This window comes from Armigeres subalbatus, chromosome 3, assembly GCF_024139115.2.
Source record: "Armigeres subalbatus isolate Guangzhou_Male chromosome 3, GZ_Asu_2, whole genome shotgun sequence".
NCBI classification, from domain to species: domain Eukaryota; kingdom Metazoa; phylum Arthropoda; class Insecta; order Diptera; family Culicidae; genus Armigeres; species Armigeres subalbatus.
In genome coordinates this window covers 219880896-219890558 of record NC_085141.1, presented here as the reverse complement: position 1 = coordinate 219890558, position 9663 = coordinate 219880896, and the positions used below count along the sequence as shown (strand labels likewise).

At 39.6% G+C, this 9663-nt stretch overlaps 1 long non-coding RNA gene across 1 annotated transcript; it reads left to right on the top strand.

The window, feature by feature from the left end:
- The first annotated feature begins 1122 nt into the window (after nucleotides 1-1122).
- Nucleotides 1123-2501, top strand: LOC134225641 (uncharacterized). The gene is made up of 3 exons (XR_009983290.1): nucleotides 1123-1703; nucleotides 2136-2206; nucleotides 2282-2501. It is a non-coding gene; the product is annotated as an uncharacterized LOC134225641 (long non-coding RNA).
- The last annotated feature ends 7162 nt before the right edge of the window (nucleotides 2502-9663 follow it).

Here is a 9663-nt window from a genome sequence, read left to right as displayed (position 1 = left end):
CCAATAGACGGTACCACAAATCCGCCGAAAAAGAAGAAGATGCAGCAATCGCAGCTGCCACAGGTGCAATCTGAGCGGAAGGATAAGTGCCCGCCTGTCTTTGTGAAGGGCGATCCGCCGGATTTGCGTCCGAAAATTCGCCAGTTAATCGCTAAAGGGCTGAAATATACATTTCGGCTCTGCAGCGAGGGCGTGAAAGTGATGCCGGTCAACAAGGACCACCATAAATCCGTCGGGGAGTTCCTCGAGGTCCGCTCAAGGCTTTGCTGCGAGGACTCCACGACATGAAAGAGGAAAAGCTCCAAGCAGAGCTTGAAAGTTGCGGACTGTAGCCAGTAACCGTGCACAAGATCGCTCGTCACGACAAGGCGAGAAGATATCGCCACCAGCTTTACCTGATCCATCTTGAACACGGCTCCACTACCTGGAAGGAGCTGAAGCTGGTTGGCGTTATAAATTACACCGTCATTGACTAAGACCGATATCGGCCAGTGCACTGCGACGTCATGCAGTGCACCAACTGCTTCAATTTCCAGCACGGCACCAGGATCTGCCGCATGAAACCGCGCTGCAACAAGTGTGGCGAGCCCCATCCGACTGACGAGTACGACAAAATGGAGATGACCGATCCCAAGTGTGCCAACTGACGACAAACATCGGACCACCACAAAGGGCTGCCCAAAGCGAGCCGAGTTCCTGGAAATCCGGAAGAAGGCCTCCACCAGGACCCTTCCGAAGAAGAACCGTATTCCTGTGGTCAACGAGGTGAACTTTCCAGCGGCTCCCCGTCGTGCGATTCCAATACTCCCACCGTTACAGCCGCACAAGTGACTGGCAGCGGGAGCTGCGTCGGTTCAAGCTCCAGCATCATCGGCACCATCCACCAGTCAATGACCCCCGCTTCTTCCTCTTGGGTCCCGTGGGGAGGCGGAGAACGAAAACGGCTACTCGGCTGCGCGGCTGCAAAACGCGTTTCGACCAGGTCTTCACTCTTGGCATGTTTATCATTCAAAATGGCTGCTAGGGTGGGCCTGGTCAACTGGAACGCTTGCTCGACCGGATAAAAATTTACAGTAACTTATATGACATAACCCATTGAAATACAATAGATTGTGTGGTAAACAATACAAAATATTGTACGCTTATTGTAAAATTTTCACGGTTGTAAAAGATCTTTATTGTACTTACATTAAAATAACACTATATTTAAATGTTACCAATACATTCTATTATATTTTTATTGTTCGCTTATGTTTAGTATTGCTCATCCAAAAACTAAACAAATTATAAAAGTATTCGGTTTGCATGATCTGGAAATTCGTCTAATGTAATTGAATTAATATCATTTTGGAAAATTTCGTGTATTTATTATATTGATGAAATAACAATTGAAAACAATAAAATTACAATAGCTTTGCTTATTAAATGAATAAAAATGTTATACCAATTCTCAAGTAATATATTTTCATATTGCAGGTCTAGAAATGTTATGCAATAAAAATTGAAATTAAAAAATGAAAGGTAACAAAAACTTTTGCTCATTATTTTACTCGGAGAATGGCTGGATTCATTTGAGCGTGTACAGTTTTGTTTATAATTAGTGAAGAGATGAAAATAATGAAACTGTATGGTGCAGAAAGTGTCTTTTTAATTACAGTTTCTGGTGCTGGGCAACGGTAGATCACTATGGCTTCAGTACCGTGGTAAGTATCTAAAGTGTTAGAGCGCGTTAAAGCATCATTACTGGACCTGAGCGCGAGTATTTTGATCACACTGCTGTGCTGTCATTTTAAATTAGTCAAACTTTTTCGCATCGGGTACTTTTTTCGGTTATCATTTTGGTGGCTGCATTCCGTACCGGTGACGTTTGACATTTGATAGTTCATCAAATAACAGCTGCCGCGCTGCCAAATTTGGTCACCTAGCGCGTTTAGTAGCGACCGGTAAAGTGTCAAGTAATGATACTGGGCTGGCAAACGGCTTATACTGACCACCGGTAATCGTAATCTTATACTACAAAAGTTCAATGTACATAATGGACGCAGTGGTTCATCCCGAACATAAAATAAATTTAAAAAAAATCGTCATAATACCTGATGACATACCTGGTAACATGTATCCTTGTTCCTTTACAGAAATGAAGCTTATGATGAAATACTGATGCTTGGCCAATCTCACCAACGGGATATAATAAGAACTGATGCAGGTATTTTTTTCTTTTCTTCTCGACGTACTTTTTCTAATAAAACTAACATTCTTTTATAATTTACATTTTTCACAGGTTTATAACTACATGTATTGTCTATCCGGAACAAAGTTAGTACGCTTTTTATACCGAAGTTGGATTTTTCTCCAGATACAGGCAACTTACCCAACTTCGAAAGTAGTGCGCTGGATTCGCCTAAAGATGCGCTAAACAACGCATCAATTAGTTTGACAGATAAAACTTTTGAAGAAAGTTCGGAAGTCCCGACAGCAAAGCGAGGTAAAATGAGTGAAAATGAAGTTTAAACTGATTTAAAATTAAATTGAAAATAAAATAATTTGTAAAACAATTAATTGTATTGTATTTTTATTGTAATGTTGGAGAATAATGTATTCTAAATCCTGTTGTATTTCTATTGTAAAACAATAGAAACAGTAATTGAAAACATTTAAAACACAATGTTTTCTATTATTTTGTCGCTCAAAATCATTCCATTGAACAACCGTAATATCAATTGTTTTGCTCAAAATTTTGTATGGAAAATTTTCGATTTTTTATTGTAAAGATACATAACAACCCCCCTTTTTTATTGTAATAGTACGTTCAGATTATGAGCTATATCACTTGATATAGAGCGTCTTGACATCAGTGTTTGTACATCTAGTTTTCACTGGAAATAATGCATATGGCGTCTCATGTCAAGATTTGCTATATCAAGTGATATAGCTCATAATCTGAACGTACTATAAAAGTCCCATTTACCATTCATTTTATCGTGGAAAACCATTATTTCTCATGTGATTTTATTGTCAAAATTCCATTATATTCAATGGTAAAAACTATGTTTTAAATGGTGTTGTAACAATAAAATGTATGATATTTTATGATATTTTTTATCCGGGCGCTCAAGAGCAGAAAAAAACAATCGAACTGACGGATTTCCTCCAAGAGAAAGAGATCGACGTGGCGTTCATCACCGAGACGCACCTAAAACCGGAGGTGAACGTCTACATCCCGGATTTTCGTATCGTGCGACTCGACCGGCCGACCAGGGGAGGTGGTGTGGCCATCGCTCTTCGCTACAACATCAACTGTCGCCTGCTGCCAAGCTTCCAGCTGAGTATGATCGAGGCCATCGGTGTCGAAGTGACCACTTCCGTCGGCACAATCACGCTCATCGCGGCGTACTGCCCAACTCAAGCTAAAGCCGGCGATGGTTCATCGGCCGCCCTTCGGAGGGACATCGTCAAGCTAACGCGGAGACAAGGCCAGTTTATCATTGCCGGCGACCTGAATGCCAAGCACCAAGCCTGGGGCAACAGTCGCGGCAACCAAAACGGCACCATCTGGAGCAACGACATGGAGGAAGGCCACTACACGATCCTGAGCCCGCATGCTTCCACTCGGCTGAATCGATCCGGCGTCCATTCGACAATCGACTTCTTCTTCTTCTTCTTATTGGCATTACATCCCCACACTGGGACAGAGCCGCCTCGCAGCTTAGTGTTCATTAAGCACTCCCACAGTTATTAACTGCGAGGTTTCTAAGCCAGGTTACCATTTTTGCATTCGTATATCATGAGGCTAACACGATGATACATTTATGCCCAGGGAAGTCGAGACAGTTTCCAATCCGAAAATTGCCTAGACCGGCACCGGGAATCGAACCCAGCCACCCTCAGCATGGTCTTGCTTTGTAGCCGCGCGTCTTACCGCACGGCTAAGGAGGGCCCCAGGACAATCGACTTGTACATCACCAATATGAACGATCACATCTCGCCGATCGTAGCCGGTCGTCTACCAGGAGCTAACTTCGGTGGCGGAAGTGGGCTCCTCTGTCAATCGGCATCAGCAGTTCCGGCGAAACTACAACCGAGCTTGGCAGGTAAGCAACATCCTAACCATCGATACACTCACCAAAGATTTGATTCGATTGCGGAATGTCACTCGCAGGCAGTTTCAGCGTACTGGACTGCCTGAGCTTAAGGCTCAAGACTCCATCACAATGTTTTGAAAATTAATGACTGCATCACTTGTTTGTAATAGTGATACAATTGGTACGGAAAAGTGCAGCAGCGATAAATAAATTTTGTTTACAACTGGGGTGGGTGGAAATGGGGTGTTAAAAATATGTCAGCTGATGCATAATGTTGCCAGACGTGACGAATTGTTTATTTTATATCATAATACATGTTCACGGTGTATCAAATATATGGGTGTTTATCGGTTTAATTTTTTTTGTACACCACTTAGAATGTAATAGAAGCTTACATAACATGTTTAAATATTTATTTTTATTTTTTTTGTTCAATCCGACAAACAGCAATCATTTTTCCAATAAATAAATCTGGCAACGGTAAAGAGATGATTGTTTTCTTGTGTATGCACACCTTTGTTTGCGTGTTGGCTGGCGTATACGTTGTATTGTTCAAAGTGAATGAAGTTGCATCGCGTAGATTTTGTGCTCACCATTCCACTTATTGCGCTAGTGAATTTGAGTCTTCCGCATTTTATTGCATTCACAATACGGTCGTCAAATTTGTCTCTCACTTCGATTTTTGGAAAGCAGTTTTTGACAGTTTTTGGGAATTAATTTGTAGACAAGATCGAAGAAAAATGTGAAACTCAGTTAGTGAATATGTTTTAGGAGTGATAAAATCAAGGAAACAATGGGAAAAGATCAAGTGAAAAATCAAGTGAGTGTGTATGTGTTTTATCCGAACGATCGAACGTTAGTATGCGTTCGATGAACATACGAATATCGGCCTAGGAAAAACGCAGTTTTCAGCGTTTTTCCAGCAATTCCTCAGTAATTGCTGGTTTTGATAAGTGAAAAATTAATATGAAAATGCCATGAATATATTATGATGGAGGTAAGTCCGTAAATAGCCCCAAAATATTGAATTTAGTTCAAAACTTTATTAGTATTAGTGCGGATTTGAATAAAATCATCGTCATTATCGGATTGATTACGGTTTATAGAGCTTTAAGGCACGCTGATATCGAATCACAAAAATTATCAAGGACAGAATGGTGGACCTTAAAAATAACGATTTCTCGAATAAGATCCGCACTCTCCCAGAGTATGCTAAGCCGTTCTGGAAAATGACCAATATACTAAAATCTAAGCCTCGGCCCATTCAACCTTTGATCCCACTAAACAATAATGCTCTAAGGATCGCTTGATAACTCCTGCAGAGAAGGTCGCTGAAATAGGTCGTCACTTCGTCAACTCATACAATCTTGGGCAGAACATCGTCAGTCCAAACGAAGCAGCCATCAACGAGCATGCTAAACAACATCCATCTGATACCCAACGACTTTTCGGAGGAGTTGGAGATCTCAGGTGGCGAATTGACGGCCTATATCAAATTATCGAAGAGCATGAAGGCCCCAGGCTTCGATAACATATTGAATCTCGAGCTCAAACACATGAGTGCTCCGTTCCTTGAGCACCTCTCGCTGATCTTTAATCAGTGTCTCCGGCTCAGCTACTTCCCATCGACCTCCCCCAAAAGTTATCGTTCCATCAGCCTTCAGCCTTCAGGATTATTCAAGCTATCCGAAAAAGCCATTCATCACCAATTACTCGAGTCTGCCGAAAATCTCAACATCTTGCTCGAGGAACAATTTGGTTTCCGTCGCGGTCGGTCAACCACATACCAAATGACTCGACTCAAAAATATCCGCCATGGCTTTACTCGATGTTGAGAAGGCATTCGACAATGTATGGCATAAACCATACATGAACGCTTTGGTGAATGTAAAGAAAAGTTTAGGGTCCGTAGCTTGCATTCAGATCAGGCTTCATTTATTGCGCTAGTTCCAATCTAGGTTATCACATTTTTAATGTAAATATTAGTGTACATAGTAGCTATGTTATAAAATTTTTAAACATACTCCTAAAGTCCGTCATGAGAGTCTCGTTTCGACCGTCTTCCAGTGCGGTTGGTTTTTGCGCTCTACTTTTGTGCGGTGATTCGCCTAAAAGTAGAACAATAGAACCAGTGCATTGACCGCGGTCGAAACAAATGTGCAGTGTATAAAATAGTGCTGCATATACGGAAGACGTGCGCATGTTTGTTCTTTGTTCAGATGCAGGGGCTGATCGATTGTTATCAAGGGCAATGCCCTTGCTAATATTGCGATCAAGCCTATGTAAATGCTCAAACATGTTCAGCGTCAGATTTATGGAGGAGAGGTAAGGTTTTGATAATCCGTAAATTTAACACGCACGCACTCACACAAACGCACACACACATTCACATTATACACACATACATATACACTAATACATACATATACTGATGGACATGAGAGTTCGTCATGTTTTCATAGTAGCTCTATTAAAACATGACGAATACTTTTGTCTATCAGTGTAGACATATAAACACACATACAGATATACACATACACGCTCATATACATCATACAAAAAACACGTACACGATTTTTATCATATACTAGTTGACCCGGCAGACGTTGTCCTGCATAGTAGGCGAAAATGCACGTTGCAAACTACCCTTGCGAATCCTTATTTTAGTTTTTCACGATTTACACAACTTTACTAATAATTTTTGACTGGGGAAATATCATATAAACCCGTCGGAAACGAAAACGAATGTGTCTGCTGAAGAAATGAAAAAAATCCATCCAGCCGTTTTCGAGTTATGCGGATACGAACACAGACCATTTCATTTTTATATATAAGAAGATTAGGTATCTATATTATTGGAAGCGTTTGGTACGGGAGGTCCACGCTTTCTTCCTTTCCCCTCGATTCCAAGCTATTGAGTAACTTTAGGAATTCCTGAAGTCGTTCAATATCTAGGAGTCATCTCTGCGGTACATACTGCGTAGTTGGCCTGGCCATATGAAAAGAAAAATGACGGAATTCAGAAACCGTCATTTTCCAGGATGCTTTCAGGTATTGGCTACTGTGGCTGTGGGATAATTAATTTCTTAAACATATTGCGCTGCGCCATACGACCAAATAAGTTGGCTACAGCTATAAGAAAATCAAATGAAAGATAAGACAAAAAAACGCATACCGAGTTGCATAATATGTCTGTAACGAAAGGACCATAAAGGAAGTAAGAACACGCCCACGCACGACAAGAGCATATATGTAATCAATCCTTCTTTGTCTATCATGATAATTGATTGATACAAGAAAATAATCTAATTAGACTAGTAGACTCCACCCTCAACGGAGACTTATTGAAACTTTCTAGAATTAGGAAAAGGAGTGAGTGAAACGAGGTTAATGCATTGCAATGATATAGTATGTTTCCATATAAAATCATAAAGGATTGAGAAAGAACGAAATGTTAATAATAGACTTCCCCGAGTTAGAAAAGGATAAACATCGGAGAAATAAGTAGCTTACGCTTTTAACTGTAATATTACTCTTTTGAGAGTAACAGCTACGCATGTATAAGATTAGATTAGATTAGATACTCCTAAAGGCCGTCATGATAAGAAGAAGAAAAAAATAAAATCAAAGTTGGAGGGCAAAGTCCGGCCGATCACTGTACATGTAAAAAATAATAGAAGCACAAAAAATCTTTAAATAAAGAAGAATTTTACTACTTACTAAATGCAGCGTCATATTTCAGGTTGCTCGTCCTTATCCTTAGGAAACCAATCGTCAGTCTCCTCGCACACCAGTCGCACGCACGTCTTCCTCAATTGCACAATTGGCATCTGCATGGTTTTCAGTTAAATACCACTTTCGCTGTTCTCCTCTCCGAAGTACACGCTGTATGTCCAGCCCACTGTAATATGCCGTGTTTTATCAGCCGGTCGATATCTGCATTTTTGTATACTTAGGTAGTGTAGCTCGTAATTCATGGACTACGCCATCCCATTCACCGTTGTCCACCACACCACCAAATATGTTCATCAAAACAAAGTACAGGGCTCGATTCCTATGGTAATTCTGCACCTCTGGACCAATTAAAAAAATCTTATTATATCTTATTATCTAAAGTTATTAGCTAAGAATTCAGAAGAATCCATATATTAATCTATCAATATAACCAGAATATCTACAAAAACGCCCAAAAAGTTGTTCACGTGGTTTTTGTCACAATTATAAATATTTACAACTGACTCAACTTAACACACTTGTGCTTATTCTGCGTCTCGTCTCGTCAAATGGAAGATATCGCAAATTCTCATTTCATTCGAAACGCTTCACCTCATACGATACTCAGAATAAGCACTGTGGGGAATAAAGTGAGTCTGAAAAATGCATTTGCATTTGTTGGTTACTTTGATGGATAAAGTGGAACGTATTTCTTATTTCATGATAAAAATAATGAAATAAACTAAAATATACTAAATATAAAATATAAACTAAAAATGACATTGATAGAAAAAATGATAACGAATTTGAAATTCAATCGTAGTTGGCATTTGGAATGCCAGCATACTAAAAAGCTAATGAGAAGATATTTGAAATTCAATCTCAGTAGGCTGACAGGAATTCTAGATTATTCGAACGGTGAAAATAAACGATCATTCAGTGTTCTGTTTTTGAGGCGTGAACATGCGAATTATCCTTCGATGTTCCGCGCTTGTTTTCGTTGGTAAAAGGCAAATCGAAAGACGGATTTGCTTGGCTACGACAAGCACAACTGACTTAAGTGTGTTTTTTGTGTGGCTAACTGGTTCGAGTTATTTATTTTTTTGTCTTTATTAAGGAGACTTTCAGCCCGGTTGTACGTCATTTGGCCTAAAGTCGTTTGGCCTAATGACGTTTGGCATAAGGCCGTTTGGCCTAATGGTCATTTGGCCTAAAGTCGTTTGGCCTAACGGTTGTTTGGCCTAATGGTTGTTTGGCCTAATGGTCGTTTGGCATAATTTGAAAAACGTAAATTATTCTTTCTAGTAAAATATGTGAAAATGTTAATATTTTATTTAATGCTACATTAGGAAACCCACATTACTATTATTGGTGTACAACAACATTATCCGATAGTCATCGTCAGTCACATACGATATGTACACTCCCGGCCAAAAGTTTGGGTTCACCCTCTAAAAATATAGGCAAAAGTTTTTGGTCGTATTTTCGCCGTCTTACATCCGATTTCGGGTATTGTTAGCTCGATACAAAGAATTTGAGTAGATCTTACACCGTAGGTATTTTAAACTAACAATTTCCATTTTTTATGTACTAAAATATTACATTAAGATACTCATTTGTCTTATTATTATGTTGTAAAAATATGTTGATTTTTCTCTAAATTGAAATGAAAAGTGAAATGGAATCCAATTTTAATCATCTTTGAGGGGCATTGATGATTTTCGGCGGAAAAATTTTGTTTTATTTTAAAAAATCAAAATGTTTACTCAAGTGCATAGTATGCATCGGCTAAAAGTTTTTTTTATTATTATTATTTTATTTATTAGGGAGACGGCTGTCGGCCTTAAGTTTGGGTTCACTCGGCTGA